The following is a 17010-nucleotide window of genomic DNA, read 5'->3' as shown; positions in this document are numbered from 1 at the left end:
GGAAAAATCGGACCATGGAGGTGGATATGGGTTTTTTCGAAAAACAAAATATCGCTAAAACATTCTTATTAAGTAAAATGTCGAATTCGTTTAAAGTTCCTACTATTCTGTGGTTAAGAGCCTAAAAGATATATAAGTAAAGTTTTATGATATCACCAACCATTTTCCCAGGGGATGGAAAAAATGGGTTTTCGAAGACTAAAACGAACCATACTTCCCTTAATAAGCATAGTATCAAATCAGTTTGAAGTGATCGTTAGTCCTCGAAACATTACCTAAAACTTTTGCCTGAACAATTTTTTATATGACCAACCCTTATGGCAAGGGATAGCCAAAAGTTTCTTGAAATTGTAAGAAGATAGGGGTTGTCGTATGCTAAAAATGGGGAACATTTTTCACTTGCAACCATTGTTGTATTGAGTAAATTTGAAGTTTTTGTTAACTTTAAGATGGAAATCTTTTTTATCCCCTACTTAGCAGTGGTGAAATCTACCTCTGCCTTCCGGCATGCCAAAATGGATTTTTTTTTCAATCTAATCATGATTCTCATAGCTGAAATAATTTTTATCAAATCCAGGCCGCTGAATTATCTTTCTATTGTCTTTACTATTTAATTTTCATTTTGTTCTCTTAAATTTCTATTAACCTATTTGTTCCCTCCCTTAAGATTATCACCCGTGTTCATCCTTCTTCTCAGCTACTTCTATCGTACACTCTGCAATAAAATTAAATATTTCTTACGTCACTCAATTTTTCCTTCCTGTTTTATTCAATCCAGAAATGTTCTCTTTTTTCATTTTTAATTTTTGATGTTATCAGTAAACACAGTCAAGATTATTTTCTATATTTAGTTTTTCTTCAGGAAATTCAACTTTCTTTGTCATACAACACATTCATTTCATACTGCACATGTAATATTCCTTTCATTTGGCTATTTTATCTCCACTCATTCACTTATATATCTTCCTAAATGTCTCTCTTGCCTCCTATACCAAGCGGTTTTTTTTTTCAGTTTTCCAAAACCATGTAAGTACTGTTTCCAGTATTCTTTTTCCCGTTAAATTCCATTTTTTTTTTTTCTTATTTCCAGATATCTTTTTTTATTTTTTTTCAATTCGTATATTTCTTGAAATCAAATATTTCCAAACATACGTTACTCATACGTACATGCACGCATGACCAATATTTTTGTTCTGAAATCCCGGTTTTAGATTTATTGTTCTCAATCAATATTATACTAGAATTAAGACTATTAACCCAATTATGTTTCGATAGTTAACTTTGTTGGAATTAGGATTATCGCATTTGATACAATTCTAATTACTAAACAATCAAACTACATGAATATACCATCTAACAACATGAGCAATAGCGTATAGAATTTGTATACATAATCGTTCTAACATATTTTAAGGAACCATTCCTTCATTTTGATTTGACGTTGAATATGTTTAAGAAAAAAATATTCATAACAGTAAATGATACTTATTAATGTTAGTTATAAAAAATGTATATTTTTTTTTTATTTCACACTAGTATACAAAATCAAAATAGTGTAACAGCAATTGCATTATCTTTTACAAGATGTGAAAAGGTTAGTTGTAGTAAACATATTGTTGATAATAAATTTAATAAAAATATTCATCGTTTTAGATACCCACTGTACAAAAGTATAATCAATTTTTATTACAAATGATTGGCTTCTAAAGAGTTTTAAGAACTTTCAATTATTTTTTTTTTTTGTCTAAACCAAGAAGCACATTTACCAGTAAAATCAGCGTTGCCAATTCCTAGGCACATCAATTGTTAAGAATAAAAAAGAGGAGGATTATAGAAAAAATATTGTATTTCTTTATTTGAATATGTAAACACGAAAATTTTGATCTTGAAGTTCATTTATTTTTTAATTTTGTTTTAATCTATCCGGACTCTGCTCCCCAGAAATTCACGTATTTTAAAAAGAACGAATTATAATCGAACATACATTTAGTAAAAGGAATAAGGGTTGCTGTCACGCTATTTATTTACTCATTTAATGATTTTTGGTTACCAAATACTAATTTTTTTTTTATTATTATGCAGATTTGAACATACTTAATGACTTTTTAATAATATAGATATTTTAAAAACAGATTTACATAAACTTTTATGAGTAATATATTGACAAAATTTTGAAATATTATATTTATTACTACAAGTGAAGTGCTAATAAACATAATTAAGTGTTAAGATCAATTAATTGTTTATTTATTTTGAAAATGGTTAATATAAACTAACACAGTGGCTTGGGGAGATTGTGGTGGTAAAATGTTGAAATCTGTGTTGTGTAAATCAGGATCCTCATTGGATCTGTCATCGTTAGCAGAGACAGGTGAACCACCGCCTCGTGAAGGTAAATTAAGGAGAGTGTTTACAACTCATGTACGAAGACGTAGTAAAAAAAAATCAGCTGGCACTGGTACAGTAGCTAATTTCAATCTCAGTCGTATGATGAAAGAACCTCTAAGGGTTGTACATTCTGTACCATTGAGTTATTCTAACGGGTAAGTAATTTACTTCATTTATAATTTGTTTTTTTTTTCATTTTATGAATGGTGTAAATTTGTATTTATTTTACGTTTAATAAAACTTTGAACATAAGCTGTGTAATATAAAAGAATTATTTCTGGTGTACAACAATGTTTTCTCATTCAAAAAGTTTATGTTATAAAAACTTTACATTTATTTGAATAATATTTTTATTATTCTGCTAAACTGTACGTCACTTCTTCTCCTACTCAACCATTCCTCTTTGTTGTTTATTCGCTACCTTTCTCCTTCATGTTTTACTATAATTTTTTTTTAATTCTAATTCGTACTTTTTATTTATTAATAAAAGTGCATCTAAAAGAATCCGTAATGCTATGTTTTCTAACAGTGTTAAATATTTTCTTTTTCTTATATATTTATTATTATCCCAATTTGTATTTTATCCTTTATTATAATATTATTTTACCTTTTCTCTATCTTCAAACAAATGTCTATGCTTTGTTCTTCTATATCTTATAATTTGTCGATCATATTTGAATAAAGAAAAATTTCAAAGGAATTAGGCAAAGCCACGCTTATACCTACAGCTACAAAATAATCTTAAGACGTAACGTAACTAAACGCTAATCACCCAGGTTAGATTAGACGAAATAAAAGGCTTAAAATTAAGGATTTCCTTAATATTTAACAGTATAAGAAAGTATTGAGAAGGAAGGAGAATTATTTAGAAAAATTTAAATAGACGCGAATAGCACTTTTAGCTTTAGGGAAATAAAATTGGATGCGTACAACGATGGCTGAGTTTAGGCAAATCTGCATAGTTTAAGTAAAATGAATGAACTAAAACTAACGATTGGTGCTGCCAGAAAAATATAAAAGCCAGATCTACAGCGGAGCCAAACCTTTGTTTTAATAGTTACAACAATATTTCTCATGTTAATGAACTAAACATTAAAAAAATTTAAAGTTGAAATAAAATTATTATTAAATTCTACGCGGAATTTACGTTAAAAAGTTTTATTAAATAATATGTAGCATTTGATATTTTAATCGTAAAGATCAATTTTTTATATTTTATATAAAATTAAATATTATGTTATAAATTTTATTAAAATAAATTTATTTTTATTCGTTATGAACTTCAATTGCTTACAATTATAATGTATTTCACGTAATGTTTGAGAATTTTGTTTATTATAATAAAAGTTTTATTTTACTATTGAAGAAAAAGTTACGTAATTAACATTTTAATAAATTCTGTTTAGGATAATTTTTCATTAAAATCTGTATAATATAAACGAGTACGATATAAATATAAATCTTTTTGTTAATAGAAGGAAATTTCAGTGATTAGTCAAAGTTGTTTGAAAAGTGGAAATAGTTGTATCTTTTATTAAATATTATTTAGGAAAGATTATATCCCAGTAATTCGATTTTTGTGAGCGAAGTTTTTATCTGTAAAAGTATTTGTTACTTTTAAGGTAGCTTTAAAGAATTTTTCTTTAGAAAATTATATAGAAAAATTGTTTAATTCCTTTAATCTTTTAATTTATTAAAAATGTAATTAGTTTTTGTTTACTCTTTAATTTTTACTTCCTTGTACAAAGTAAAGGAAAGATTGTGATAACGAAAAATTTCGGTTTCCAGATTTTAACGAAAATATCCATTTTAACTAGTTTCGGCATGACGTCTGTACGTGCGTATGCATGTATGTATTTCGTATAACTAAAAAACGATTAGCCGACTGGACTTTTAACTGCAGTAATAAGCCTTCATTGAGAGATTTTCAACGATATTTGATAAATGGTACTTGTTTTCATTGGTTCCAGAGTTATAGCCAAATAAAATTGTAATTAATGAAATACTTGGATCTTAGGTTAAGGAAAATCGGTTCGAATCAGATTTCGTCTCCTTTTTTTTAAATTAAATATATTTACTTATTAATTATTAACCTCTCATTGTAAAAGAATTTTTACGATGAATAGTAACTCAATAATAACAAAAAATGAAAAAAATATCAGAAGTTTTTAATGAAATAATAAGATTTTATGTACCTTTTATTTAAAAAAAAATGTGTAAATGTAATTCAATATGGGTATAAGAAAGTCATATGTTGTCCACATCAGATTTATTTATTTTATGAGCTTAACAAGTTATAACTATTATCTCTCCATCAGTTCTCCAATTTCATTAAATTCATTGTCTTCTCCATTTGGTAGTTCTTTTTTTTGTATGAAAAATAGCAGTCCCAATATAAATTTATTATATCTACTTTTCTGTTGATTTCTAATTGTGTGTAGTTAATAGAAAGGGACTTGTAAAATCGAAATACGGTCATAAAAAAATGAAGGTTATTGTTGAGATCCAAGCAGCTCGTCCTCATTCTCTGGATGAGAATAGGTGGCTTTATATTCCATCAAGGTTTGAAACTAGTGTTATAAGAACTTTTAAGTGAAATATTTTTTTCAGTTTTGCCTCCGGAACCACCTTAAGGTATTACTTCTGAGGATGAATGAGGATGATATGTATGAATGTAAATGAAGTGTAGTCTTGTACAGTCTCAGGTTGATCATTCCTGAGATTTGTGGTTAATTGAAACCCAACCCCCAAAGAACACCTGTATCCACAATCTAGGATTCAAATCTTTATAAAAGTAACTGCCTTTACTAGGATTTGAAAATTTAACGGTGAGACCCTGGGTCGGCTCCGGTGTTCGTCTAGGTTGACCTGGGCCCCGGCTAGACGGTCAGATGAACGAAGTTAACCATGATTGGCTAGCCTAATATATTTTTATGTACCGGCAACAATATAAGATTTATTTATTTCAAATTTTTTTATTAATTATTATTTATTTATATTTCCATTTATAGATTTAACCACTCTTTTCAATTTTAACTGTGATTTTAGTACTGAAAAATATATTATTTATAAGTTACATAGAATATCATAGAAGCAAATAAAGAAATATAATAGTGTTCTTTTATGCCCACGAATGGAAGGAAGATCAAATACAGAAACATAAAGGACTGGTTTATTTTTGTTTGTATAAAAGCAGGAATGAAATCCTTTTTTCATATCATCTTATAAATTTATATAAAACTTTTATAGTATTATTATTTTTTTTATTAAATGTGGAAGTTGAATAAACATGGCTTTTCAACTTTATGATTCTCCTTTCACTTAATGTTTGTTAAAATTTGCGTCAGATGTTCACTTTATGTGTTGTATATGTCCTATAATAATTCAAATACACGCGTGCGAACGTGTGCAAATTATTAATTTTACATAATAATGCAATTATATGCATATCATCCTACAAACACATCTATCTAATTCAAAATCAATACTGTACGTCTGATAATTTGCCTTTGTATTTTACGTTTTAATGGTATTAGAGAAAATCACTTGTAAAATTATGTTTTATTGTATAAATCCAATGATTTATACTTATTATATACGTATGAGGCATTGATCATTGTAATTTATTTAAACTCAGAAAAACAATCTTTTGGTTAAAAGATTATGTTTAGATTATTTTTAATTATAATTAACTATTTATATATATGAATTTTTAAGGTCATTTGACTAAATAATCAAACACGGATGATAGCGATGTTGTGGTGAAAAAATCTACCAAGACGTTTCCTTTTGATTATTATAAAGGGTCATTCACGGGAACCGGATGTTTTTAAAATAATCATAAAAAATTGAATATTTACTTTAAAAAAGTTTTATTGGTACTGAAACACTTATTAAATCAAAGCATTTGTTACTTACTCATGAACGAAAAATTATGTCCGGCAAGTGATGTCCATTTTGGGCAATACATTGTTGTAGCCTTTCACGGTAACTGGCCTCAATTCTTTGCAGCATGTCTACATCAATCTGGGTGACGTGATGACGAATTGCCCCCACAGAAAAAAACCCCCACAGAAAAAATCACAACTACTCAAGTCGGGTGACCTAGGGGGCCAAGGAATGTCACCGAATCTGGAAACGATCCGTCCCGGAAACAAGTTACGGAGAACAGCCATCGTTGCCCTCGCTGTGTGCGCTGTAGCTCCATCCTGCTGGAATAACACATTTTGAAAATCGACTCCCCGGTTTCGTAACTCAGGGTGAAGAACGTAATCAACATCGCAATGTAACGATCAGCTGTTACAGTTACGGCAGCGTCATTTTCTTCAAAAATATATATTCTAATAACACCGACCTTTCCTATTGCACACCAGACAGTCACTTTGGGCTATGAAGTGGTCTCTCGTGAAGCTGATGTGGGTTTCTTTCTGCCCGATACCGGCAATTCTGTTTGTTGACGAAGCCATTCAGATGAAAATGGGCTTCGTCACTCATTAACGATAACAAATTTTCATTTTCTTCAAAAACGGCAAGCATTTGTCGACAAAATTGTAATCGCTGCGTGAAATCTTGCCCGTTTAACTGCTGCACGACAGCTATCTTGTAAGGATGGAAATGCAGGTCTGTATGCAGAATTCGTCTTACCGTACTTGTGCTCATTTGAAGCGCTGCTGAATGCCTCTAAATAGAGCGGCGTGGGTTTCTGACAATGGCTTCCCTTACTCGTTCGATGTTCGCCGGAGTGCTAGCAGTTCGTCGGGGACCCGGTGGTTTTTTCTTCAATATTGAACCGCTTGTTCGAAGGTTGTTTACCCGTCGCGATATTGTGTTACGAGAAGGGACACTTGCATTACGATGGATATTAAACTGACGGCGGAAATTTCGCTGAACAGCAGTTACGGATTCGTCGTTTCGCACAAAACTATCATACGCGTACATGGTTTGGTCTAGCGTCCACGGCTCCATCTCAACGACCAAAATGTAAATGCTATGAGCAAAGGAAACGTCAGACACCAGCCACGTTCCCCTCTCACGAACGCCTGAGTACAACCCACTTCAAAAACATCCGGTTCCCGTGAATGACTCTGTATCATTGTAATTGTGCAAAATACCACTAAACTGATGGTAAAAATTAATTATAACTTTACAAACGTTTTTACGTTGTTTTATCAACTACGACAAATATTATTTTATATTTTACGAGATTATAATTCTAAGATTTTTTTTATTATATATATATATATATATAATTTTTTCCATCAGTTCAGTGGTACTATGCACATATACAATAAGATAATAATCGAAAGGAAACGTCTTGGTAGATTTATTCACTAAAACATCGCAATTATCCGTGTTTGATTATTTAGTCAAATGACCTTAAAATTCATACGAGGAAAATCCATTTGTTACTAGTTGTCGTTAATGGCAGAAAATATCCTGCAATAATATAAAAAAGGATCATTTGGGCTATGAAATTTGTGCGTAAAGTTATACTCAGTCCACTGAAATACGTTTCCAATACTAACACCAATGTATATACAAAATGAAACTAAAACGCAATCAGAAACTTAGAAAGAGGTCGAAATATGTTGTATAAATAATAAAGCGAAACGTACTAGATGTAAAGCTTGATTAATCACATTCAAAGAATGGATATCGCTTTGATACCAAAAAATATATTCTGATTATCATTAAAAAGATTTTAGGAGTTAAGGACAGAATGAAGAAAGTTAAGAAGCTCGGTTAAGTGTTAAAGATAACGGAATTGAGGGAACATTTATGAGCAGAGCTGTTCTATCAGCACTGTAAGATATATAAAAAACAAATGAAAATACTTTTACAAAACAATCAAAATAGATTTTATTTTGAGATTACTTACTTGCTCCTGCCGACAATTTCCAAGTAACATAATTATACCTTGTGTTGTATCTCAGCTTCGACGAAAGCTCGGTTTGATGATTGACCGGAAACTCAGTTTTGCTGGCTAGCTTCGGGAAGCTACGGAAAAAGTTGCGAGAACGATAACCGCTTTCAGCCGGTCATGACGAATATCGGTGGTTCGAAGGCCAGAAAATAGCGACTGATGAGGTCTACGGTGCAATTCGTCCTCTTATACGGGGCGGACGAGCGGTCCCAGGCGTTAAGATTTGATAGAAACTGGAAACAAATCGCAGAGGTGCAGCGCACCGCTGTCTTGCGAGCCGCTTCCGCGTATGAGACGGTTTCGGAGCCTGCGGTTGCCGGCGTAATACCCATTGCTCTTTTGGTAAGAGAGCGCCTGGCGGCCTGCAGGAGGTGACGGGCAGACAAAGGCCTTCGCCGGGGCGGAACGGATTCGCGCGTTCCTCGCCTGGCAAGAAACTGGAACCGCGAGACCAAAGGACGATGGACCGCAAGGCTTATTCCTTGTCAGACCGTGGAATAAGTGGCGGCATGGAAAGGTTGAGTACTGCTTGACCCAGATTTTAATGGGTCACGGGTGTTTCCGCGCTTATTCATGCGATAGGGAAAGCGCCGACCCCTGAATTCCTCTGTTGACCTGGTATAAGAGACGACGCCCCGAGCACATCTTTTTCAAATCTGTTTAGTGGGCAGAAAGTCTAGGGACACTAGAGGCGGATCTAAGAGCACTGAGTCCCCACAATGTGGTTGCGATGGAGCCTCCGTGACCTGAACAGCTGGGAGAGTGCGGCCTGATTCTTTAGGAACATCCTCAGAACTTTGAAGGGCGACCTGGATAGTCCTGAGCTAGGTAAAAATCGAGTAGAGGCCTTCTCAGGCTAGGATAAGAGGCCTCGACCTGAAGTAATATATTAAACGGTTCGGGGTCGCGTCCTGGTAGAAAGGAAGGTGGTTTTAATCGGTAGTCTGCTGATGGTGGTTGGATACGACCACCAGTGGGAGTCTGACGCTCCATGCGTAAATGCATTTTCGCCTCCCCCTCACCAAAATATTATTATTTTTAGTGTTATTTATTTATGTGAGTATTTTCATTATGAATGCTATATCATTAGCATTGCTTCTGAGGTATGATTATACTGATGATGAATTGTTACCAAATGTGTCTAAAAAAAAACATGGCTTTAATTAGGCGAAATTTCGAGATATTGAAGGTATCGAGATATCTGCAGTATCATCCCTGTGACCTTTTAAGTTGAAAATTGATTGGCATCAATGCCCCATATATATATGTATGATCTGATCAAATTTTGTGAAAATCGGTCTAGTAGTTCTGGAGATATAAGGTGTTTTAAAGGCCAATACCGAATATACACACGTATATATGAACATTAAATCCGGAAAATTTTCATCCGGTTTTTTGGGTTCAAAACGTGTCAAAACGTGTTGATCCGGTGACAATACTTTCTCTTCTAGAGTTATAGCACTGCTATAGCGGTGTTTAGACGGGAAAGCGAAAGTAAACGGTAATATGTCAATCAACTTATGAAAATTAAGATTAAAGAGTAAAATAAAATTATTTTGTGATAATAAATAACATTTTTAAATATAAGCTGTACAGTAGATCAGTCGAACATTTTTATTAAACCTTGTAATAATTTCATATTGTGTTTTCTTCTTATTCACTTTAACAAGTAATGTAATTACAGGAAAATTCCATTGAAAGTAGAAATATTTTGCCTAATTATGTGCAACTAATATGATTCTTCTAAATTTACATTATTTCTTGCAGATTAATCTTTAATGAATAGTAGCAAAATTAAATACTTTCATGTTGTCTGATTTTCTTTTATTTAACCTTACATATACTATTATTTATTCAAACAGAAATATACTGAGTAATAAACGTTACGTAGAACGATTATAATGTTTTATATTATTTCTGTGTGTTTTCAATTATTCCTACAGAAAGCATACCATTCGTATGAAAATTAGATTTATATTTTCCATTACACTCATTTACTGTGCTTTTGCCGAGCATTTTAGAATTTTAATGAAATTTCTGTGGTAGATGTACGAATACAAAATCAAATAAATTAATTAATTAATGTGTTTTACCATTCTATTTATTTATGATTAAAATAACATATAATTTAAAAATTATTCTGATGAAAACGTCACATAAACGTAATTTATAATGTACTAATAAATCCCTAAAACTATAATTTTTATTTATAATTTATTTTAAATACTCGTATTTGTGAAATTTATAATACTTCGAATTTACTTTTTTAATTAATATAATTATTTAAAATCCACTTATTATTTTTGCAATCTGATATATATTATAAATTAGCATGAAATTTCTTTCTTTATGATTACGTAAAAGTAGTTTATATTTATCATGATAGAAATATTTTTTTTTAATTTAATTATAATGCTCTTGTTTTATGGTAAAATTTTAGTTATCGTATTTTAGGAATGTAATTAATTTAAAGAATTTGTATGAACGTTACAACCAAGAAAGGGATTTAATATTATCTTTATGCAAATATAAAAAAAAATCTGAAAAGTTTTATACAGCTTTTTATAATTCCAGGAAAATCCGGTAGAGTAAAAAAAAAAATAATAAAATGGTTTTTAAAAGTAAAACCACTTTACAAAAAAGAAAATTCTTTATCAATTTTTCTTCTTAAAATTTCAATTTTTAGAACTGAGCACTAAACACATACTAACTCTAACACATACTAACTCTAAATTGATTATTGATTAAAAAATATTGAAGTTTAGCGTAATATCCCAGAAGAAATATTTTTAACTGTTACTACGGTTTACTTGAAATTAATGAAAAAGGTTTTTTTATTAAAAAATAAGCTAACGAATGTATGGAATTGACATGAAGTTTGTTATTAAATGTTGAATAAAGACATCTCTGTTATGAAAATATTATTATTTCTTTTTCTTTCACTTAATTTTCTTGATTTTTTTGCGTAAACAAAAATAAATCTTTTAACAAGCGACTACTTTATGTATATGTTCAATAATATTCCACGATCATAATAGTTATAAGTCAAAAGATATTATGAGAAATACATAGTCACTTGTAACAGGCGGAAATAAGGATTGAAATAGTTTCCTGTTGGCTTCTTTATGGACTCGAATAGTATCCTGAAAATTATATTGACTGTAGTCGAACATCACTATTTTCAAGGAAAGTAATTGAAATTGTTCTTATTGTATGTTGGGTGTTTAACCTGAAACCAAATTAAAAATTTTAAAAAATATGAAAAACACTTTTTGTTGTTAAAAACATGGATGGTTAAAAACATGGAAATTTAACAATTCATGAGCTGTTTCATAAGAAAATTAAGTTATAACAAAATAATACTAATTAATAATTACAATATAAAGTGAAAAAAATCTGATTAGGACACTATATGACTTCTTTGTACGTACGCCTATTGAATTACATATACACGTTTTTATAAATGAAAAGTACATAAATTTTTTTTTCATTTATAACATGATATTTTTTCGTATTTTTTTAAATTTTTTTTTAGAATTATTTATCGTAATTGTTTTTTACAAATAGAGGTTAATAATTACTAATAAATCAATAATATATATATGTATATATATTTTAATATATTTATATTAAAATAAAAGGTTAAAAAAAATTGGCAATGAAGTCGGATTCGAACAGATGTGCCTTCCCCTTGAAAAATTCAAACATTTCATTAATGTAAATTTTATTTGGCTGTAACCTTTGAACCAATGAACATAGATCCACTTATGATATATCGTTGAAAAGCTCTCAGTGATGACTTCTTACTGCATTTAAGAAAAATTCTGAAATCCAATTTTGGAATTAGAAAAAGAAATTTTAGAATTATTTGGAAAAGGAGAGGTGCACAACTAGATGCTACAACAGTCCTAAATCCAAAGTTTCAACATCCTCCAACTAACAGTTTTTGAGTTATGCATATATTGAGATACATACGTACTTATGTACAGACGTCACCCTGAAACTAGTCAAAAGTGGATATTTACGTTGAAATTTGAAAACCGAGATTTTTCGCGATCACAATATTTCCTTTACTTCGTACAAGGAAGTAATAATGTCAAATTGTCTGTTTTGTAGGTAAACTTAGTTTTCCTTTGAAAACATCTTCCCCGTTTAAATTATATATAAAAAAGGGCTATGTAAAGAACTTCCTTTATTAAAAAAAACTGAATCTTTGAAAAACATAAACATAAAAAAAATATACGAGTCAACTTGAAAACTCAATTATTTTTATTTTTGGTAAAATCGCATAAAAATCGGTGGTACAACACTGATCTAAAAAAACATGCACAGTATGATTTTCTTAAAAGTATATGAAAGATCGTGCAATCTATTTAATATTTCTTTATTTAAAAAATGTTTGCTATTCACGAAATATTCTTACGCCTTTTTAACAAGTTTTTTAAGAAATGTACTGTATTACTTTCGGTTGTAAGTGATGAGCGATAAAAGTTTCCTTACGTTTTAAGGATGCGTACGAAAATACCATTCGCTTAAATTGGGGTTTCGTTATAATTAACAAAATAAAATTTACTGGCTCTAAAATCTCCAAATCGGCTTGATCAATTTTGTTGACGTTTAGATATGATGTTGTAATGTATTTGAAGTTGTGCATTTGAAAATTTAATGAATTGGTCGAGACGTTCTTGAGTTTCGCTCAATATAAGGTCGAAAAATTTGAGCGCGGCAAGTTAGAAGCGTTGTTCGTTATAATGCTGCATGTTGGAAAGTTGACGTTTATTTGTTTGCGGTATCTACGGTTAGCAATATTAAAAAAAAAAAAACCATTAAAATATTCAGACCAAATTAAATTAACGAAAAGTCTGTCTTCTGCGTAGAACTGAGCAAGATTTTTTTTTTATTTTCTTTAGGTTTCGATTTTTTGCAATTAATATATAGATAGATATTTTCATTCAGGGGGAAATATTTCATTTTTTGCCAAATAAAATAAAAATTACAATACATGTTTAAAACCGTAAGCTATTATTATTTGCGTTGAATTAAGATTAATGATTCTGTTTTATAATAATATTTATATTTTAAAGTTTATAATAATGTCTTTCTTTTTCAGGTTTAATCAAATTCTATTTTAAAATTTGAAAAAAATATATTCTTGACGAATAATTATTATTGATTATGAACAATATGGGCATTTATTTTTATATCAGTATCAATCAATTAATTTATTAAAGCATAATACATTATCGTATTTAATTACATAATTTTCTGTTGACTTTAATAATATTATTAGTTTCATTATACACCCTAAGTTTCTTGAATTTTAGTTACTATTACTAACTTCCTTCCTCTGAGATCATAAAGATCTTAACTCAAAAGCTAATTTAATTAAATATTTACTCTTCTCGTTTTCGAACTCACTGCACTTAAACAAATGTAGTATTCTCATGAATTCCTAAGTTGTTTAAAGTACTGAACTACAGCCTCGAATTAATGATGTTTTAATTCGAGGCTTTAATTCTTACTAAAGCTTGGATGAAACAAAGAGTTTCTAATTTTTTCCTCCGTAAATATAATTGAAATACGTTGAGATTTATTCCGATGAAGTAAAAAGACAGCCATGTATTTAAAAATTAGTTTTTTACACTAAGTAAATGACACAAGGGATAAATATTAAAAATTCAAAAACACAACTACAAAAAAACATTCCTTTTTAATATAGAATAATTAAAGAGCTTCCGGGTGACAATTTTGTATATAGCATTTGTATATAGTATAACATTGTTTTCTATTTTTTTTAATTTTATTTAAACACATATATATATATATATATATATATATATATATATTTAAATAAATTTAAAAAAATAGAAATATATATATAATATATAGTATATATCATGTGTATCATGTGACACTACCAGTAACATAATGATTCCAACCCATTACCGTTATTTAGATTACATCTAAATTGGTGGAAGAAACGTACGTACATACACCCTAAAAACATTAAACTTGATTTACGGCAGTCGTGTAATAAACTATTAGAGTATAAACCAAATTAAAAGTAGTTTAATTATTCAAAGGTCAAAATGTATTGCACTAGTAACAGCTGTTTTTAATTTTTACAATTTTACTGTATGATTCTTTTTTCAAGTTATTAATAAAAGATGATTTTTTTTTTGTTTTTCTTAGATGTTATGAGATATTTCTCATAATAAAATTTTCTACACGTTTTGATAATTAATTTTACACACATATTAGTCATTTAACAAAGTTATTGAAGTTCGAACATAAAAAAATATATTCGTCACAGAATTTTTCTTTTTTACGTTAGATATCATGAAAACTGCGGGAAATACAGTTCTGAAACCGGTTTTATTCGTTTTTTCAGGTCAAAAACCATAATCCGTCAATTTTTTTTTTAAACTTCCACCGTTAAGTATTGCTTTAGAGAATGAGATGAATGACAAGTAGCGTGTGAAAATGCCATGCCTGACCTGACCGGGATTCGAACGCGGGATCTCCGGACGAAAGGCAGAGACGCTGCCACTCGCGCCACAGAGGCCGGCCAAGTTTACTGAAATTTCACCGGGTGAACTGAAATCCACGCGAAAAGTATTCGCTAATCGAAACTCGATAACAAAAGCGTTTTCGGATGTGTTTCTATGAAGTTTTTTCTGTATATCAAGCTCTAGAATCAGTTTCCAGATTTTCTGTTTCCTTTTGAATCAGCTGCATATATATATATATAGAGTGTCATAGGTTATATATATATATATATATATATATGTCATAGGTTATATATATATAACCTATATATAATATATATATATATATATATATATGTAACCTATGACACTCCCTTTAACGTAAGGATTCACGCGGGATCATACATCTAAATCGTTTCAGCCGTTGAGCTGCTACGGTAGAACAAACATCTTAAGCTACATTAACCTGCTACATTCCTTTTTGGGCAGTGATGTAAAACGTTTTACCATTAAGGTCTATAATTCTGACATTTATTATTATCTGGCAGAAGAAACTATATTTTTGTAAACAAAAAATAAAAATAAATTGTACTGTAGATAGGTTTTCTGTTTTGCTTAATGTCTATTTTTTACATCTGCACAGAAGTACATTCGAACAATAATAACACTTCAAAAACGTTTCTTCAATTTTTACTTCACCTTATATAAAAAATATTTTTTTGTGTTAAATACTTTTTTATTCACAGATATTTTCGTTTTTTTTATTTTTTAAGCTTCTTTCAACGTAAAGTAAGAATTTGTAGAGTTTTACTAGTTCAGTTTTCCCTGTTTTGCTGAAATACTAAATGGATTGTTTTCTACTTTTATTTTGTCTCCTCAAAATAATTTTTGTGCAGACTATTGCCGATTTTGACTAATTTTTATTCTAAACTGAACTTACGTCCATGTAAAACGAAAAAAAATCCGTAATGTAAATTTCCTTTTCAGTAAGTTATAACCTTATCTCCATTCCATTTCCAAATTAAAATTTTTTTGGAATAAAAACAGTTAACCAATTTATATAGCTTATTTTTCAAGTAAATCTATATAATTGAGAATTTAAAAAAATGATATATCTGTTTTGAAAATTCGAATATAATGTCTGTATGGTTATGAAAAACAATCACTCTGACGTCATATTATATTCATGAATAGAAATAAATAACATTTTACGCTCTTATATTCCATGTACAATATTTTCCAATAAAACGTTGGGTGACGTCTTTTCCTAAGAACAATAAACCTAAATAGAAATCATATTATCTATTTATTCCGTGATCGAACAGTACTTGCATTCTTCAATTACTTAAAAAGAATATAAATAAATACAATTCTGTTTCTATCGCACTAATAGTTAATTATAATTATTATACGTAAGAAAAATAACCATCTTGACTACAATAGCCATTGCTTTTAAAAAAAATATCCGATAAATAAAATCAGTGATCCATAAACGATTACATATTAATTATATTATACAGATAATATATTATATCAATTATAATATATAGAAATAAACGTAAATAATAACGTTGATCATTTCATTATATTGGTTATATTTCGGCACACCGGAAGGCGGAAGTAGATTTCACTGGGCAAAATAGGGTTAGGCGAACTCGGATTGTACAAGCTCGTGTAAAAAATTGCTTTCCATGTTTTACGGAAACTACATTTTCTCATTAGACGACAAACTATTGCTAAATTTATCAACACTTCCTTATGATTTTTCCTGAACTGCTTGACAACACACCTATTTGAGGATTAGTTGAATATTTTAGGTTTTTCGCATTGTATTGACAAAAAAAGAAAAAGTTTTAATTAGAAACATGTATAAATGTAACAAAAGTTATGTTGAGAAGATGATTTGAAAGTACAATAGGCCTACATTACTCGCATTAAATATTACAACTTACGTTAAATACCTTGTTTGAATATACTGAACTTTTCTTCTTAAGTGTAGGCATATTTACACACTTTCACGTTAAGCAAGGAAAACGCACAGAAAAATCACACTTCTTGACAATAAAATATTTTCTCTTGCAAGAATTAAAATATATACATTGTACTACAATGGTGGTATATATACATAACAATGGTATAAATATATACTACGACAATGGTTTCATATGTAAACAAGTTTCACATGTTTAGCATATGGAAAGCCTCTTCCTC

The sequence above is a fragment of the Lycorma delicatula genome, chromosome 7 (genome assembly GCF_047948215.1).
Source record: "Lycorma delicatula isolate Av1 chromosome 7, ASM4794821v1, whole genome shotgun sequence".
NCBI lineage: Eukaryota > Metazoa > Arthropoda > Insecta > Hemiptera > Fulgoridae > Lycorma > Lycorma delicatula.
The sequence above is the reverse complement of the archived record's forward strand: the minus strand, read 5'-3'. Positions refer to the sequence as shown.